The sequence below is a fragment of the Cololabis saira genome, chromosome 3, assembly GCF_033807715.1.
Source record: "Cololabis saira isolate AMF1-May2022 chromosome 3, fColSai1.1, whole genome shotgun sequence".
In the NCBI taxonomy this organism is placed as follows: domain Eukaryota; kingdom Metazoa; phylum Chordata; class Actinopteri; order Beloniformes; family Belonidae; genus Cololabis; species Cololabis saira.
Window position 1 is genome coordinate 48,713,524 of NC_084589.1, and position 20,488 is coordinate 48,734,011.

A 20,488-nucleotide genomic window follows, 5' to 3' on the forward strand; every position below is an offset into this window, starting at 1 on the left:
TCTACAGGTATGGTGTGGCGGGAACCGCCCTTAACTGGTTCAAAAACTATCTGACCAATAGAGAACAATTTGTCCATCTTAATGACTTTTCTTCTAAAAAATCTAAAATCTTGTTTGGTGTACCCCAAGGCTCAATCTTGGGTCCCTTGCTATTCTTAATTTATATCAATGATATGCCTATGATGTGTAAAACATTTCTTCCTGTCCTGTTCGCAGATGACGCTAATCTCATCGCTGTTCATGAGGATTTTCCCACTCTGATTAAATGTGCCAATGATGAACTTTCTTCAATTGCCCACTGGTTCCAACTTAACAAACTGACCCTCAATGTCAATAAATGCAACTTCATGGTCTTTTGTAACATTAATAAGTTCTATCCCAAGGAGTTAGCCAAAATTCTAATAAATGGTAATGAAATCCTTCAAGTCAATTCAACCAAATTTCTGGGGGTTATTCTAGATGAACACCTCAACTGGTGGAATCATATTAGTGGGGTTGTTTAAGGCTCAGTCATTTCAAATTGGTGCTAAAGTTTGGTTTTCACTTCCAAGTTGAAGTTTAGGGTCTATAGAACAATTTGAGTCCGAGTGTCAAACAAATAGATAAAAAATGCCCCCTAGGGGGCGCTCTAAAATATGTAAACAGCTACAACTTTTGATTAGATTATCCAATTTTAACATATGAGGTATGTATGGATTCAAAATTAAAAGGAGAAACAGGTATACCAACCATTTGGTGACCAGATTAAAAATAAATACACTTTTAGCCCAATATATTAAATGGACACAAGAAAAATTGTGCTTTTTTTGAAGATAAAGTCTGGGAATGTCCTCAAAGTTGCTATGAAACATGATTTTTTTAAATTATTGTAAATAAATGCTGTTTAATGACTCAACTGGATTTAAAATTGGTGTTCAGAATATCCCTATAGCATAAAGATAGCTAGGATACACATACACAAATATGGCTGCATATAGCCTACGTGATATGAAGCACCCAAATTGCAGGCCTTTTGTTATTGTTGCACTTCTTAATTATTTTACTGTTTTCATCCATATAGATAATACTGTGATTTAAAAAAAATAAGGTTATGGTAGAGTTAGGGTTAGGATTAGGGTTAGGGTTAGGGTTAGAGTCCTACTTCGACAAGGTCTTCTGCCCAAGAGTTCAACGTGACTTGAAAAGATCAACAGGAGTGGACATTGTCTGGGACCAGTATCGTGCTTTGACAATTAAAGGAGGAACAAGAGAAAAACGAGGATCAGGCACCCGACAACGCATCTCTGGCACTGCCAGAGTCCCAAGAGATTGGCAGGCATTTCTGGCAAATGGAGATAATAAGACAGAACTGTATTCATTCTTGTCAACTGCGGTTGTAACAAATGGACAGTTCCCAGATGACAAAGATGTCTTCATAACAGCAGATGATTGTGTCCACCATTTTGGAAACAGTCCTCCAATGGATCGCTGCAACCACGAGGAAACTGACTCTCGTGTCCTAGTGCATCTTCCCCATGCCCTCCAAACAGCATCAGTTGGGATGGTCTATACTGGAGACACAGATGTTGTCGTAATCCTGCTGAGTAATTTCCATCATATCAAGGCTTTGAATGCAACTGCAGAAATCTGGATCTGCTTCAAAACTGGAAAGACATCAAGAATGATTTACCTGAACACTCTTGCCACAAAACTGGGTACAGAAACATGTAAAGCCATGGCTCTCTTCCACGCATTCACTGGATCAGACAGCGCATCTTCTTTCAAGTTCAGGGGTAAGCGATCCTTCTGCAAATTGATGCACGAAGTTCCACACTTGACAGAGGAGTTCGCAACTATCGTTGATACTCTATTCCAAACCTCTCCAAGGCTGAAAGAAGTTGCAATAAACTTTGCCTGTAGGCTGTACTCCAGTGAATCAAATGAGGAAAATGATGTTGATCTTCTTCGAATGAGACTATTCTCACAGAAGACGAGGGATGTTGAAAGAATCCCCCCAACAATGGATGCTTTGGATCTACATCTCAAAAGGAGTGTCTTCCAAGCAAGCATCTGGACGGCAGCCCACATGTAAGTATGCACCTGTATGGATTTGAGTATTGTACTATATAATCACAAAAAAATAATGCATTTATTTATTCATTCATTTAGGTCAACAATGCCTGTCAACAACTACTGACCATGGGTGGAAAGAAGAGGACAGCAAACTTCTTCCCATTTGGACTACACTACCACTTGCAAAAGACGTATTCCAACTAGATGTGAAGTGCGGTTGTACAAGTACTTGTACAAGTCGACCTGACAGTTCTCGGTGCAAGTGCATGAAGGCAAAGTTGTGCAAGTGCACATGTCAGAACTTCTAAGACTGACATAGAATAAATCAAAGAAGTAAACCATAGTTATCATTGTAGAGTGAAGTTCTCAGAATAAATGTTAGCCCTGTTCATTTTTGAATGCCAGAAAAACTATTGTTTCTCTTCTTATTGTTATTGATTAACTTTCTTCCAGATATAAAGTTCTTTAGTCGAAATTTCTTGTGTATAAAATGATGGCGTGATGGCTTGATGGCTTGATTGATTGATTGATTGATTGATGGCTTGATTGATTGATTGATTGATTGATTGATTGATTGATTGATTGATTGATTGATTGATTGATTGATTGATTGATTGAAGATATTTTCAGACTTTATCTCTAAAAAAAGCATCATTTCGCTTGTGTCCATTTCATATTTTGGGCTAAAAGTGTATTTATTTTTAATCTGGTCGCCAAATGCTTAGTATACCAGTTTCTCCTTTTAATTCTGAATCCATACATACCTCATATGTTAAATTTGGTTAATCTAATCAAAAGTTGTTGCAGTTTACATATTTTGCGGCGCCCCCTAGAGGCCATTTTTTATCTGTGTGTTTGACACTCGGACTCAAATTGTTCTATAGACCCTAAACTTCAACTTAGAAGTGAAAACCAAACTTTAACACCAATTTGAAATTACTGAGAAAAAATACATATCCATCCAACCCCACTATATTGATCTCGTCTCCAAAAGATCCATGAAGATGCTAGGCATTTTGAGGAAAGTTCTCCCTTTAATTCATTCCTCAGCTTACTTAATCCTATATTATAGTTTCTTGTTCCCTCATTTAAATTATTGTAACATTGTTTGGGCAGCTAATTATCCGACTCATCTAAGAAAACTACTCTTATTGCAGAAGAGGTTTCTGAGATTGGTCTCTCACTCCTCTAGATATGCGCCATCAGCGCCTCTTTTTCTGAAGTATCGACTCTTACCTATTGATAAGGTGAATGCCTATCAAACATGCCTTTTTATTCATAAGTTTATATACAGGAAACAAGATCTGCCTATTACTTTTCACAATTTCTTTATTCTGACAACAGACTTTCACTCATATCAAACAAGGTTTAGTAACAATAGCTTATCTATACCGTCCTCCCGAACCTCAAGTCACCAATTCAACATTACTTATAGAGGCCCCAAGCTCTGGTCTGACTTAAACTCTTCACTGAGGTCCACCTCCTCCCAATGCATTTTCAAAAAAAACCTAAAGGAATTTTTACTTTCCACAGGAACCTAATTTACTTTTTCTACTCGACCTTTAATTTTATCAACCTTTAATTATATATTCTTTCTCATTGTTCTGCTTTTGTCACATTTTTTGTTCTTTCTTTGTGTTTTTTACTATTAGTTGTTTCAAGTACTTGAATTCCTGTTGCTATTGATCTTTGTCTTTTGTTGTTGTTTAGCTCATGCATGCTGTCTGCTTGTCCTTTGTTTTGTTTTTTTGACAGGGGTGGAACTTCGTTCCCTCCTTGCGCAGTGCTTCATGCATCTTTTTGTGCTAAATTAATAAACTGTAAACTCTAACTCTAATATCACATTTCCCTCTAGTATGAAACAAGGAATAATAACTGTGATTCCAAAACCGGGTAAAAACCCAAGTGACTCCCAATCTGGCTTCATGAGGAGTAGATCCATTCACAACAATATTCGCTTAATCTTTGATCTTCTACACTATAGTAATTTAATAGAAGATGATGATTTTATTTAGATTTTTATAAAGCGTTTGATTCGATTGAGCACCCATTCATTTTTCAGTGTTTAAAATTAATTGGATTTGGTGATAAATTCCTAAATGTCTTTGAATCCCTTCTTCAAAATTCAAATAGCTGTATATCTTTACCAGAAGACACATCACCTCGATTTACAATTAAACGAGGAGTAAAACAAGGCTGTCCTATTTCTCCATTTTTCTTCATAATAGCTACAGAAATGCTCTCTATCCTTATCAAACATTCCAATATTGCACCTTTAGAGGTACTTGGAATACATGTAATCATTATCCAGTTAGCAGATGACACTACTATCTTCACGAAACAATTATCTGAAGTCCCAAAAATATTGCATAATATTGATATTTTCTCCAAAGCCTCAGGGCTGAAATTAAATTTGAACAAATGTGAGTTAATGTTAATTCACCATAGTCACTTATCAGAGGCATACAACATCCCTATGAAATCTGTTGTCAAATATCTTGGCATTTCCATCTCTAAAGATTCAGCAGAACGTGAAGATAAAAATGTCTGGAGGGTAATTAATGAATGCCAAACCAAACTTAACTCCTGGTTATTAAGAGACATCAGTTTATTAGGTTGTATCTTCTTAACCAAAATGGAAAGTCTCTCCAGATGTATTTATCCAGCAAACTCGTTGTCTATTCCCAATAACGTAATCAAAAAGATTAATCGGGTTAACTCTGATCTATATCTGGAGAAAGAAAAATAATTACATTAGGAAAACTGAACTGACCAAAGAATTCAAAGATGGAGGCCTGCAAGCTATAGATTTAGATTTTATTAATGGAAACCTAAAATGAACTGGTTGAAATCTTTTCTACACAATAAGAGCCTTTGGTATCATATCCCCAGAGTCATTTTTAATAAACTGGGAGGCATTGAACTGTTACTAAGATGCGACTTTACCGTTCAAATTTCATGCTTTAGACTCAATTGTTTATTTTGTAGAAAAGATACAGATCACAGTGGCTCCGTGTAAGATGTGAGATGACACTGGCAAAAAACACGATGGTTGGAGGATGTTCATATAGGAGTTCATATGCAGGACTTGTAGTTAGATCATTATTTATGATGCGGAAGAAGCCTTTTCTAGAACAACTTTATTCTTCAACTGTCTCAAAACCAACGCAGTAACAAAAGAGTACAGTCACAGTGCCGCCTAATGGTCACACAGAGTACTGCACTTGTTTTCAAATATACTACATAGATGAAGGGGAAGACCGAAGGTTCAGGACAAACTTTAAACCTCCCAAATACAATGAACACTGGGAAGCACTTTTGACTTGTTATAATCCTATCTTTTTGTCACTTTTTGTAATTGCAGAACTCCCACAAGAAAATGTTTGTAAGGTGGAGGAGGACAGGGTTTTCAGTGACCAGCACCTGGATAACCTGGAGAGGAGCTGCAGCCCGGACCAGGAGGAACCAGGGCATCCACAGACTACAGAACTGGAGGAAGACTCCAGCGGTCAGGAGATGAAGCACGAGGACGTAGAGGTGGATGTCTCATTGGTCAATGTCGCTGATGTGAAAGTTGAAAATGATGAACCAGGACCAAACTGTGGCCAGCTGCTGTTGCACACTTCTCCTGAAGCTCAAAACAAAGATGAGGAAGGGACTGAAAGTTTACGCTCAGACTCCAGTAAAACTGCAGATGCGGAGCCAATGAGACGACACGGTGACCACGAAGATGCTGCTGTCCCGTCAGACAGCAACTGTAAATCAAAACTGACCAGGACCCACACGGGGAAGAAGGTATTTTCTTGCAGCACTTGCAGGAAAGAGTTCAGTAAAAGTTGTATTTTAATAGCTCACATGAAGATCCACACTGGCGAAAGGCCGTACCTGTGCAACACCTGCGGAAAATCGTATAGACACTCATCACATCTTAAAAGTCACATATACATGCACACGGGCGAGAAGCCCTACATGTGCAAAGCATGTGGAAAAAGTTACAGAGAACGTTCCAACCTGGTGGTTCACTTGAGGATCCACACCGGCGAAAGGCCGTACCTGTGCAACACCTGCGGAAAAACCTTTACTACATTATCAAATCTTAAGCGCCACATAACCACACACACGGGCGAGAAGCGATATTTGTGCAAGACGTGCAACAAAGGTTTTAGCCGCAGAAGTAATTTGCTGAATCACATGAAAAATCACCCGGAGGAGAAGTCTGGTGACTCGTGACAAATGAAGTTCATGTTGTCGTCCTCCGGGGGCAGCTGTCCACTCCTGTCTGACCCACAGAAGAAGAACCCGCAGAAGTCCAACCACCACCTCCTGTGGCTGATGAGCCTAATCCCCTCCCCACAAGGGTTGCAGGTTCAACCCGGATTTATGCTTCTCCGTCAACTTGACGCAGAGGGAACAATGTGGTTGTGTACACTTTTTAAAGTTCTGCATTGAGGTTGTTTGAATCCCTGTTCCTTCTTAAAATCGTATTATTTGTTGCTGTTGGTAACTTGCTGTCTCCACGGTGCAAATAAAGAGCTGTTAGTATGTGCTGAAGTTTCTTTAAACATGACAGTTTATTTAATTCATCTACAAAGCCTCTCACACGCCCTTTTTCCCGTCTGTTTCTTCTTCACTCACATTCTCTTTCTAAAGTTTATCTGCAGCTCCATGTTGTTAAACTCTCTCCATCTACTCCGTTCAGAGGTTATATATTGTGATGTTATACATAGTTCGCTGAAAACTTTATGAAGGCTTTATGCATTTTAAAATCTGAGCTGACTAAGCAAACTAAGTCAAAACAATGTAATTCAAATGATCCATGCTGTGTTATTGTAACTATACGTTACAACATATTTGTGTACGTTTTTCATTTTATTTAAATAATATGAAATTAACAATATTATTTAATCGCATGTATAAAATCAAGTTGTACTAGATTTACAACTCATCTGACGCAAGATTTATTTTAAAGCTGATGTTGAGATCCGTGTTGAAGCTGCAGATCTGCAGGTTGGAGAGCAGGAAGAAGAGGGAGGATCATCGGGATCAGATTCCAGGAAGAGGACAGACTTTGGATTTAACCCTTTTATATCAGACATCCATTTAGAAGTAAATGTCTTTTTACCTTAACTCATATTTAGTCATAAATAATCATGAAAAATGTAATTAAGTTTTCATTTTAGATGGATGAATTATATTGTTTATAATTCTGGAATATTACACTCTCCATATGTAGAAAGAGCAGCAGTGCCCCCTGGTGGTGAGTTATAAAAGCTCAACATAAACCCAAGAGTGAACAATCTATCTTAATGATAATAATAAAAAATGTCTCTCCACATTTCTAGTCCATGAAAGAAGTCAGATTTTATGTCCATCAAATGCAGTGTCCATTGTTTTTGATAACTTCCTGCCACAAGGAGCCTCAGAGACTGAAGCACAGGTTGGAGATTCCTTCTGTAGCAGAAACTTGCACTTCCTCAAAACCTTGTGCAACAAGCCTGGCTTTTGGTACCAGTCCATTTTCCATCTCTTTCAAAGTGCAAACTCAACGAGTGGAGATGCACTTTTGTAATAATAATTACAATAATAATAAAAATAATATGATAATGGAGGGAGGACTTTGCTTTTTCAGAGCCGAGACCACTTGCCTTCATGGAGAGGGACATGAATTCCTTCATGAATAAGGACTAAAAATAACGTTAAAAGGTATTTGGAATATATTGAAAAGCCATTAGGAAAAGTTCAAGACAGACTAATTATCCACAATATTTAACCAATAACGATGAAGTCATTAATGATATGAATGAGGTGTTTCATCATTTTAACAGGTATTTTGTGAGTGTTGGACCAAAGCTGGCAGAAAAATGTGTGATCCTGGATCAGCTGATGGATGGAAGGAAACATTAATAAGTAGAAATCCAGATTCAATGTTTCTCACAGCTGTGGAGGAGAGAGAAATCATAGATATTGTAAGTAAATGTAAAAACAAGGTGTCAACTGACTGTGGTGATATGACAATAGTCAAAAAGGTTATTGATGGATTGTTAACTGACATACAGCTGTAATCAGTCGCTCAGAACTGGGACATTCCAAAAAAAAATGAAAACTGCAAAAGTCCTCCCACTGTACAGAACTAGAGACAGACACCAATTCACTAATTACAGGCCTGATTCTTTACTCCCAACATTTTCTAAGATCTTAGAAAAAGTATTTATTTACAGGTTGGACAAATTAATGCCAATCAAAAGGCCACGCCCCTAATTACGCATTAAACTTCTTGCTTTATATAATTCCAACCTGCCACAATAGGAGGAAAAAGAGGCTTCAAACCCCTGCAGAAAACCTGTGGGTGATTCATGCATGAATGAACCGTCATTCTGAGTTTGGGGGTTAGTTTAGGATCTTTATTCCCTCTAGTGGTTAAATGTTGGAAACTGCAGCTTTAAATGTGTCTTGTATATCTATATATTTCACACCAAAATCATGTTAATTGATCCTCATTTCCTTCTCTGTGTACCCTCTGGTCGTACCATCCGAAGTTTACCTTCCCTCTGACTTAACTTACTTTTTTATTTTAATGCCAAACGGTGACTCATGAGTCCTGCATGTGCACGTCAATAATAAATCCACCGACTGGAAGCGCTGAACTAAACTAAGTTGGATATTTAAATGTTTTAATGTCTCAAAGACTTACCATGTGTATTATTTTGAGGCCCATTGCAATAAAAGTTTCTTAACAACATAAATATTTTATAACAAATAATAAAGTATACATGAATTAAAAAATATTTTTCTTTTATTTATTGATATTAACAATCAGAAGCTTAACATATAAAATATAAATAAGGAAATCCTTGTCTTTCTTAAAGATGCAGGGATAGATAATAAGATTTAAATGTGATTATCTTATTTTATTTAGGTATTTCCTTTTTCCCCCCCTTTAAGTTAGACTGTAACCTGGTGTAATAATGATCCTGATGTTACACACTCCGGTACAGCAGGTGGCGGTAGAACCTAATAACGTTGGTTGTGATCCGCCATTAAACCTAGAGAAGAAGAAGGAGAGGACGGTTCTGTTGTTTCCTTTCTTTTTCCTCTTCAACAATGTCTAAGGTGAATCATCTGAGAGAGTTTATCGGTCAGCGACTAACAGCAGCTGCTGTAGAAATATTGTCAGTGTTTGAAAAAAGCATCTTGGAGTATGAAGAAGAGCTCGACCGTCAGCGCAGACTGTTGGACCTCGCCTGGAAACCTGAAATCAGACTCCACAGAGTCGGTACGTAACCCTGGAAAGTTGAATGAATGAACACATGAGTAGGACTCCTACAAGATCCCTTTGTTTCCAGTTAAAAGCCGTGGTGATGAAGCAAACCAACTAAATGGGAAACTCCCCAGCTCAAGCAGCTGCTGATGTGGGATTCGGAAACATCCCGAACTAACTTGTTGTTCTGTTTACTTGGTGCTGCCTTTCATGCTCCATTCAGACTCTGGACCAGACTGATATTTCACACTTTATGAATTAAAGGAGCCGTCTGTAAGAAATGTCCAAAACTGGTACTGCAGTCACTTTCAAAATATTGTTGAGCGGCGTGTACCCTCCCCCTCCTCCCCCCGACCAGAGGTTGCCAGGTAGGCTGCAGAATGCAGCAGGAACGTAGGCTGCCATGGCTGCGATAATTAGAGCCGAGCTGGCAACCCGGATGCTGAAACATAACTGACTTCGTGATTGGGAGATAGGTGGAGGGTGGAGCTTCAGGCCAAAACAAAAAATGACAACATAAACATCAGTTGAGGGCTGCAACTCCTCTTTTTAAACTGGAATATCCTGGCTTGAGTGCTGTTGTCAGTGACATAAGTATTTGAAATTAACATGATTTTTAAATGTCTGTTGACATATCGGGGTCATTTTATGATTCGTTTTATTATTGCTCTTACATACAGCTCCTTTAATACATAAATTATTTGGAACATGTGTATAAAAAATAAACATCTTCATATTCACATATGTTTGAAAAAAGGAGTAGGAAGAAGTCTACACTTTTTCCTAGTTCCTACCCCTTTATAACTCTATGAATTTACATTATTGCTATTATTATATCTACACAATATCCATATAAATATAGTCTATATAAATACTACGTAAACATGCCTATTACCACATAATTATCCATATAAGTATATAGCTAAAAATTAATATTACATGCATATTTTTTCAATATATAGAAAATACACATATTTTATAAATCTATATAAATATACACTATATAACTACATAAATATCCCTATATATATATATATATATATATATGCTACATACCTAATAAATATATTACATAATTACAACTATCCCTCTCAACATATAATATATACTACATAAATATCCAAATAAATATTAATAAAATTATTTGTTTCTCACATTCGTTACCCCATTTCCTCTTCCATATATCTCTTTTTAAACAGATTTATGTTAGTACCTTTTCATTTCCAGCTCCAAACTGTTCCACAGAGTCTCCACAGTTCCATATGCACATGCTGCACATTGTTGTTCCTACTTTATGTTTTCTAAAATTAGATGGTAGTAGATTATTCCTTGCTTTGAACATTATTTGCGCTGTTTTGTATTTAACCAGATCCATACATTTCTTAACCAGATCCATACATTTCTTTAGACTTAATCGTTTATTTAGTAGAAAAGATGCAGATCACAGTGGCTCCGTGTAAGATGTGAGATGACACTGGCAAAAAACCTGATCGTTGGAGGATGTTCATGTAGGAGTTCATATGCAGGACTTGTAGTTAGATCGTTATTTTTTTTTATTTATTCATTTTTTTCAAAAAACTTTATTTCACAAAAACATGAAGTTTACAAATTATATATCTTCAACAGAACATAGAAATCACATTTCATGCCAGGGGGGATAAGAGTTTACAAGAAAACATTAAAATGAGCACAGATATCAATAGTTTTGATCGCCTTTTGATGAAGAGAAAATTGAATGGAGTCGATGTTTGAGCTCATTGTAATAAGTAACAAAAGAGGGTTTTCTATGTGTAAATTTACATTTGTGAATGTTAATTTTTGCCAACAATATGACGAGGTTAATAATGAATGTTTCATTGGGTTTTGCCTTAATCCTGTCAAAGTCAAAGAGTCCAAACAGCACATCCCTCCAAAACAACTTAAATTCTGGTTGAATATTGTTAACAATAAAATTACATAGATCAATCCAGAGGTTTTGGACAATGGGGCAGATCCTGTCGCGGAGCCAGAGGGGGGCAAGGTGGCGGGCGCCCCGGAGCCCACAAGCTCATAGGGCCCAATGATAGGGCCCGTCTTGTGTGATACGTTCATATATAATCGTAAATTGTAGTTTATAATTACGATAAAATGTGCATTGTGCGGCTAGTGTAGGCTAATTCCTACTTTACAACTGTTAGGATTTTATGAAATTATTGAAGCCCAAAACTGTCTGGGCTCTCTCTTCAAAGTAGGCTAATCTCATTCTGATTAAGAGCAAAGAGTAGACAGAGATTAGATTAGAAGTTAAATACAAATACACATTGTTGAAGAGGAAACGGGGGAAAGGTGACACCTTATAGTCGGGGATCCACATGCCCAAAAGCTCTTGAAAATGGGTTGAACCTGTGATGTCATGCTATACTTTTTTTGTGTGTTTTTTCTATTAATTTGGTCATTAAGGTCCACAGAATGAGAGGCCTGCTCTGCCGGAAACATTGCGAAAAAAAGTTATGGCCATTTTTGTATACTGAAGCCTGTATTTTTTGACTGGGTGACGCGAACTAGGTTTATTTTCTTTAAGTGCTCAATAGGTTGGTTAGGCTGTCAATAAATGATTCCCAGATACACAGAACACATATGTGAACAACACCAAGTCAAAAAATACACTCACAAAGCCTTTTCTAATTATTTTTAGTCATTTTTTGTACAAAAAATACAACCGTTTTTTGCATTTTTCCTAATACTTTCATCTTCACTTCAATAGTAATCAACTTTGCCATGGGTTATGACATCAGCCAATGTCTCATTATTTTCATCAATCTTAAAAGTCATTCCACAAAAAATATTATTAAAATCAAGCCTAAATCAAAGGAACTGTGTTGACTTTATTACCCTTATGCTCAAAATTCTAAGAGCAAAAGAAAAAAGAAAAATAAAACAAAAAACTAAAGGCAATAGACATTTTAAGCTGTTACTGGAATCTAGCAGTCTCCTTTCTCTGCACAGACAATGATTGCACATGTGTTAATAATAATAATAATCACACCTGTACAGCATCTAAGTTAATCAGGGAGTTTTGTCACTATATCAAGAGAGGTTTGCTGGACTCATTTTCTCCACTGCATTTGAACACATGGACACAGTGGATATTTTGGATGGATATAGCACATCCCAGGTAAACCTTTTATTCTTATATGTGTGCAACTATGTTGCATTACCTAGCTTGTTTGGTATGTGTATGTTAGCTAGCTTTGTTGACATGTTTACTAGCTACAGTGTTTTATAACTGATACATTTAAAATGTTTCAAGTTTAATTTATTTTATGTGTGATTTCTATGATTTGTATGTACTCTATGTTCTATGTACTCTAATTGAATTTCACCGGCACCCCACCCCTGAGGTTTTCAGCTCAACATGGAGAGAGACGCTGTCCATGGTTCTAAAATTAACAATAATTCCAACCTATTCTGAAGCAAGGTTTGTACTTTATTTTTATTTTTATATACAGTACATGATTAATAATTTGAAGTAAATCACTGCACCACCTGTTTGCCAGCTATCTAGGCATGCACATTGGTCCAAGACTAACTTTCAAATGTAATCAGAACACTTGCTTAATTGCTATTGGGTTTCTTTCTTCACAATGCAGTAAAATAAGTATTATCCTCCCTCCATGCACCCATTGTTTATTTATTTATTACTGAAACATGTTTTTTTTTTCTTGGATTTTCTGCTGCAGATCCTGCAGTCTTAAACATGGAGCCCGAGTTCTCAATAAAGCAGCTGAAAGGAAAGCAGCCCAATACCAACTATACTTCATGCCTAATATGTCAGAAGACAGACAGTAATCCTGGTCCTCTTCATAAACTGACCGATAAAGGCTATCCTGCACTTCTATATGCTGTAGCCAACAGAAATGATGATGTCTCATTCCGACTTGAAAAGGAGTTGGATCCTGAGTGTGCCTTTCTGGAAAGGAATCCTGTATGCCACACAAAGTGTCGCAACAAATACACAAATCGCAAAACAGTTGATCAGAGAAAAAAACAATTTGCAAAGCAAGAAGCCACTTCATCTGAAGCAGGGCCCTCCGCTGAGGCAGACAGCAGTGCTAAAAAAAAAACACGGTCTTCAGTGCCTCAGCCTTTCAAATACAAGGAAGAATGCTTCATTTGTGGAAGAGCCCGAAGTACCAAGGGGGATAGATCCCTCCTTTTGATTGCAACTTATAATAGACAAAATTCCATCTGGAAAAAAGCAAACCAACTTGAAGATGAGGATATGCTATGCAAGATACGTGGTCCTGATGTAAACACGTGCACCGATATGATTGCTAATGACTTCCGGTATCACAGGGATTGCATGAGTGTCTACCTGACAAGACGGGTTCACACGCAGGAAAAAACAAGTACTGGCACAATTCCTTATGATGCTGCACTGACCCAACTAATATCTCGCATTGATGAGCCACTTTTCAAAGATGGTGCCATATTCTTTGTTACAGCTTTGAGGGATGAATTTCGTAAATACCTGGCAAATCATGGAGTTGACAATGTTAAATCATACCAATCTCACTCCTTGGTAGCCCGCCTTAAAAGGCACTATGAAGTAGATGGCAACTGTAAGATAATGGTTGTACCACAGAAAGGATGCTCTAGCCTAGTTTGCTCTGCAGAACTGAGCATTGGCTGCATGCTCACCAAGTTAAAAGAACTAAAGGAGACAGCCCAAGAGGCAGATTATGCAGAAGAAAGTGATGATGAGGTAACACCTGATGATACCATAGTCTCCTCCTACAATACTGCAAAGAGAATACGGATGGAGCTCCAGGCCCAATGTAAGGCAGAGAAGCAGGCAATGAAGGTTGCAAAAGAAGCCAGATCATCTTCAGCCAGTGAAAGTGAGACTGATTACACAGCAATGCAAATGGAGATATCATACTTGGAGGCATCTAGGAGAGTGAGCAGCAACCTCTACAACCACCTGGCATGGTTGATAACAGATGCATCCCCAGAAGTGGGTGAGGACGGCCGGGTGAAAGTCAGTCCCAAGCAGCATGAACAAGTTCTTAACCTTGCCCAGGATGTCTGCCATACAGTTGCAGGCATCCCAACACCAAAACACGTTGGGACCGCATTGCACATCCTCAAGGAAACCAGAAGCAAGGCAACTGTCACACTTCTAAACAGATTTGGGAACAGCATCAGCTACCAGGATGCCCAGAGATATATAACAACAATGGCAAAGTCAGTTGATGAGCAGAGAGGTCAGGATGGCACCTTTTATACCAACAAACCTTAAGGTTGGACGCTTCACACAATTTGTATTTGATAACCTTGATTTCCAAGAGTACACAAAGGATGGACGAACATTACATGGCACAACACATGTCATATTCCAGTACAAGGATCCTAATGAAGATCCCACGCCAAAGCCTTGTTTACCGTTGCTGAAAACCTGCCAAGCATCCCTGGGCCCTTCTCAGCCATTTCAAACCAAGGATAGCCACCTGAGTTTCTGTGCAAAACCTGCACATTGCAAGCGCAGCAAATACTGCCACTGTAAGAAAAGCAAGTGTGCCCGAGGATGCTCCTGTGCAAGAGCCGGTGTCAAGTGTGTTATTGCGTGTCTCTGCACTGGGGACCCGAACAAATGTTCACGAGTTGAACTCGCGCTCGAAGACAGTGAGAGTGAGTGAGTTAATCCGTTGTTTTTATTTTCCTGATCATTTTAATTTTTGTGATATTAGACGTATCTTTATTTTATTCAGCCAATGTTTTTCCTTTTTTACTAATACATAACAAATCTACTGTGCACAACTGTTTATTTTCCTATAAAAATATATATATGTTTTGAATTTGTTTTTTTGGGGGGGGTACAGTTTTTTTCAACAACAAAAAAAGTCCCTGGGAATTTTGAGCATAAGGGTAATAAAGTCACCACAGTTTCTTTAATATAGGCTTGAATTTAATAATATTTTTTGTGGAATGACTATTAAGATTGTTGACAATAATGAGACATTGGCTGATGTCATAACCCATGGCAAAGTTGATTACTATTGAAGTAAAGATGAAAGTATTGGGAAAAATGCAAAAAACGGTTGTATTTTTTGTACAAAAAATGACTAAAAATCATTAGAAAAGACTTTGTGAGTGTATTTCTTGACTTGGTGTTGTTCACATATGTGTTCTGTGTATCTGGGAATAATTTTTTGACAGCCTAACCAACCTATTGAGCACTTAAAGAAAATAAACCTAGTTCGCGTCACCCAGTCAAAAAATACAGGCTTCAGTATACAAAAATGGCCATAACTTTTTTTCGCAATGTTTCCGGCAGAGCAGGCCTCTCATTCTGTGGACCTTAATGACCAAATTAATAGAAAAAACACACAAAAAAAGTATAGCATGACATCACAGGTCCTCTCAAATTTTCAGTGACTGGATCCCCGACTATTAAGGTGATTTCCCCTTCATCTGGCTCTGCTAATGAAGTTAAATACAAATACACATTGTTGGAGAGGAAACGGGGGAAAGGTGACACCTTAAGGCGATTTCTCCTTGATCTGACTCCTAATGAAATTAATTTACAATACACATGCCATGGGGGAATAAGCAGACGCTTAGGTGTGGGGAGTCTCACCTGTGAGCTAGGCTTGACACCCCAGGGAAAAGGAAGATGGGAGTGACACGTCTCTTAAGGCTCAACCAATGAAAATCATTTGCAAAGAACATCCTCCTTTTCAGTATAAATTCAACTGGACTCATGAAAACGTCGTGATTTTCTCTTGTACCTACGTGGTCTGAGAGAAGTCTCCTCCGGCCGGAAAAAACCTTGTGCTTGACATGATTAAAAGTTGTTAACCTGTGATTCTTTCCACTAGTCTTTCTTGATTCACCAGACAAACGAACACGAGAATTCTTTCACAACTGTCCTGAATGCATCGGGGCTGTGAGCCAACGCTGATTGGCTGTAAAGCCTGATTTATGGTTCTGCGTTAAAAAACGACGCAGAGCCTACGCCGTAGGGTACGGCGAAGCCTACGGCGCAGGGTACGCGGCGACGCGCAACTAGTGCGCATCGCCGCGTACCCTACGCCGTAGGCTCTGCGTTGGTGTAACGGGGAACCATAAATCAGCCTTAACAGTTACAGCCAATTTTCCGACTCAGCAAATTTGCTGCCATGAAGGAGATGAGCGCTAAACTTTAAAAGAGGACTAAGCATGTACAAAGTTTTATGGAAGAGTCAACTACCATTGGTGAGTCAGTGTAACCTTCATAAATAAGTTCTTTATCAGAATGTTGTGGTAGCTTTGACCACCTGCCTAATTGAATGAGCTTTGTGTTGTTGTCAACGAGACCGCCGAGTCTATTCTCTGTTATATAGCTCAGAAATGATGTTATAGACCGCTGTATCTATATCTATCTAAATAGATTGTGTAATTTTAGACCAGTTATGTTTTTCTTTGTATTTAAGCTGTATCAAAAATGGAACTGAGTCAGTCCGTGACTATCAGAGTTTTCATCGCCATGTGATCGCCTGATTGCTGTCAGGCCTGTGTGTGTATGTGTGTGTTCTTCTGAACAAGTTTGTGTGACTTTTCTCTGCTTTCTGCAGCATAGGCCTATAGGCTTGCTTGGCTTAAAAAAAGTGAGAATAAATGTTGTTTGATGGGTAGGATGAGGTGTTGTCGAACGTTAAAATGACTATCATAAGGGCCCATCGAGAATGCTCCGCCCCCTCTGTACTGAGACCCACACTCCGCCACTGGGCAGAGCCAAAATAAATGAGTAATTGTTTCAATATTTACAGAACAGAAAGCACATTTCACATCAATGTCTATTTTAAACCTTTTAACAATATGATCATTAGAAGGATAAAATGTATGAATTATTTAAAAAAATATTTCTCTAACTTTGTTGGTCAACAGGTATCGGTTGGGTAAGAGCAAGACCTTTTTCCAGCCAATATGATTCATGTACCTATTCCAGTGTGAGACCACGTAAGGAACTGTGGTGACATCCTGTCTAAACAAGAATCTAATCAACTTATTGTTCTTACCACGGTTACAGGACAAACAGATTTTGCCAATTGGAGTATCAGTCAATGATAACAGGGATAATTGTTGGGTTTCCACTCTTGGTTGAGATCTAAAAAACATGCAAACACCAGAAGGGATTGCTCCAAATACTTTTGCAAAGTCGCCAGGTGACACAGGAATATTGTATTCTGCTAGAAACTCATTATAGGAGTAGAGAAGACCGTCCCTGTTAAACAACTGAGCTACATATACAATGTTGTTATTAAACCAGTACTCAATAAATAGGGATTTATGTTTAAACAATATGACTTTGTTGTTCCATATGAGGTATTTGTGGGGTGAAAAGTTGTGTTTGAAAATAAGAGACCATGACAGGAAGGCCTGACGGTGAAAGGGAGACATTTTTATCGGGATTTTATCAATATTGTAGTTACAGGTTAAAAAAAAGTTGAATCCACCCAGTTTTGACAGAATATGGAAGGGTAGACATTCCAGATAGAGTTAGGATTTTTGAAGAATTGTTTCAACCAATTTTATCTTAAATGTGTTATTTAGGGTGCAGAAATTTAGAAAATGTAGTCCACCATTTTCATAGTCATTCATTAGAACAGATTTTTTTCAGATGATGAGTTCTATTTTTCCACAAGAAGTTGAGAAGCAGCCTGTCAATCTCAGTAATACGTTTGTTGTCCATGAACAGAGACAGAGATGCATATGTTAACGTGATATTCCTTCCGCCTTGGTGAGTAGAACTCTACCTCTAAGAGAGAGATCCCGTAATAGCCACTTGTTTAGCTTTTTTTTAGTTCTTTGGATAATAGGATTGAAATTCAGTGAAATTCTTTTTTGTTGGTCCTTAGTTATTGTAATACCCAAGTAAACAACTTCATTTTTGACTGGGATACTACAAATTGATGTTTTATCAGAATCCTTAATGGATATAATTTCGCATTTATTAAGATTCAGATTTAGGCCAGAGGCCTTGGAAAACTCATTTATGGTGTTTATTGCAATAGAAACTTTATTTTCATCCCCGAGAAAGAGTGTGGTGTCATCTGCTAGTAGATCAGACTTGTTCCCGGTGCATGTTGGACTCCGGCAGAGCTGCCCTTTGTCACCGGTCCTGTTCATAATTTTTATGGACAGGATTTCTAGGCGCAGCCAGGGGCCGGAGGGGATCCGGTTTGGGAACCTCAGGATTTCATCTCTGCTTTTTGCGGATGATGTTGTGCTGTTGGCTTCATCGGACCGAGAACTTCAGCTTGTGTTGGGGCGGTTTGAGGGCGAGTGCGATGCGGCAGGGATGAGAATCAGCACCTCCAAAACCGAGGCGATGGTTCTCCACCGGGAGAGGGTGGTGTGCCTTCTCCGGGTGGATGGAGAAGTCCTGCCTCAGGTGGAGGAGTTCAAGTATCTTGGGGTTTTGTGACGTCACGAGTGAGGGAACGATGGAGCGGGAGATTGACAGACGGATCGGTGCAGCGTCCGCAGTTATGCGGTCGATGTACCGGACCGTCGTGGTGAAGAAGGAGCTGAGTCAAAAGGCGAAGCTCTCGATTTACCGGTCAATCTACGCACCTACCCTCACCTATGGTCATGAACTTTGGGTAGTGACCGAAAGGACAAGATCGCGGATAAAAGCGGCCGAGATGAGTTTCCTCCTCAGGGTGACTGGACTCCCTTAGAGATAGGGTGAGGAGTTCGGTCACCCGGGAGGAGCTCGGAGTCGAGCCGCTGCTCCTTCACATTGAGAGGAGTCAGCTGAACTGGCTTGGACATCTGTACCGGATCCTCCTGGACGCGAGGGAGGTGTTCCAGGCATGTCCCTCTGTTCCCCTTCTGTGTTTTATTCCAGATAACGCCATGGCACTCTAACATTGTCAGTCGCTACTGTTGGACTATGCAGTACAGCGGAACAGTCTGGAGTAGAGCTAGTTGGATCAGCACTTGTTAGTGTCTTGCTCCATGTGATACGAGTTCTCTGGTGTGATGTCACCAGGTGTCAATGGAAATGAAGTCTCTCTTGTTTTGAGTAGAGATGCACCGATCAGGATTTTGAGGGCCCATCACCAATCTCGAAAACCAGTATCTGCCGATCCCGATTTTGCCGATCACTGATCACAGCGAGAAATCCATAAATTTGTCAATATTGTTGTCTCATGTACATGACACTGACATTGTATTATTATGTATAAAAATTAGGAGAATTGAGTGTTTTATTGCATGTGAGGCAATGAGCAATATTTCACCCTCTAGAGCAGGGGTAGGCAATTCCGGTCCTCGAGGGCCGGTGTCCTGCATGTCTTACATGTTACCCTATAGATGGAGGTCTCATCTTCCACCTCATTCATGGTTTTGCTACTGCTCCATCAGCACACCGTGATAAAAGTACCTGTGTCATTAACAGAATTGTGCAGCCCTGGATGACAAGCTGATGACAATGATTAATTAGAATCAGGTGTGTTAAAGCAGGGAAACATCTAAAACATGCAGGACACCGGCCCTCGAGGACCGGAATTGCCTACCCCTGCTCTAGAGACTCTTAGAGACGACTTAGACTCTGCTTACAGAGAGTAAGTGTAGCTTACTAGCTTCAGCTTCCTGTGGTAATAATTCTGTACAACATGTGCAGCAACACAGACAACAGCAGACAAGTCATTCTTTAAAATAAAACTTGATAAACTCTCTATAAACTCTCTAACTTGATACAAGTTGTAAACTATAAACCTTAGTTTTCCTCTGGGAAGAGGAATTAAATCTTAAAATAAAAATTAATTATGAATTATCAAGCCTTGTGAAAGCTTTAGCCGTAGCATCCGCCGCGTTTGAGGAAACTCTTGTGAGTGAAACTCTTCACACTAGAACTCCACATGTCACTCGTGAAGCGACTGACAAGGCTTTGAACTGTATATATTTTGCTATAACTCCGACAGGATTTCATCAGTGAAATATTTACGACGCGGCAGCGTGTACCGCGGATCCAAGCTGAAAACGACACGTTTAAACCCGACGTCTTCTACAACAGAAAGCAGCTGATGAGCAAAGCATATGAATTCATTACCTTACGATGTAGTTCTTTATTTTTTTCGTCCTGTCGTTTATAGGTCTCTGTTACGTTCAGTGGAGTTAGCGGCGTGGCTGCACCTCCTTTTCTTTCTC

General features: G+C 38.9%; 1 protein-coding gene and 1 pseudogene across 1 annotated transcript in view; one reads left to right on the forward strand and one right to left on the reverse strand.

The window, feature by feature from the left end:
- Positions 1 to 6,228, forward strand: part of LOC133424105 (gastrula zinc finger protein XlCGF57.1-like) — a 41,400-nt pseudogene extending 35,172 nt beyond the window's left edge.
- Positions 1 to 20,488, reverse strand: part of LOC133440735 (NACHT, LRR and PYD domains-containing protein 12-like) — a 239,256-nt gene that overhangs the window by 172,511 nt on the left and 46,257 nt on the right. The gene's annotated exons all lie outside the window — the stretch shown is intronic.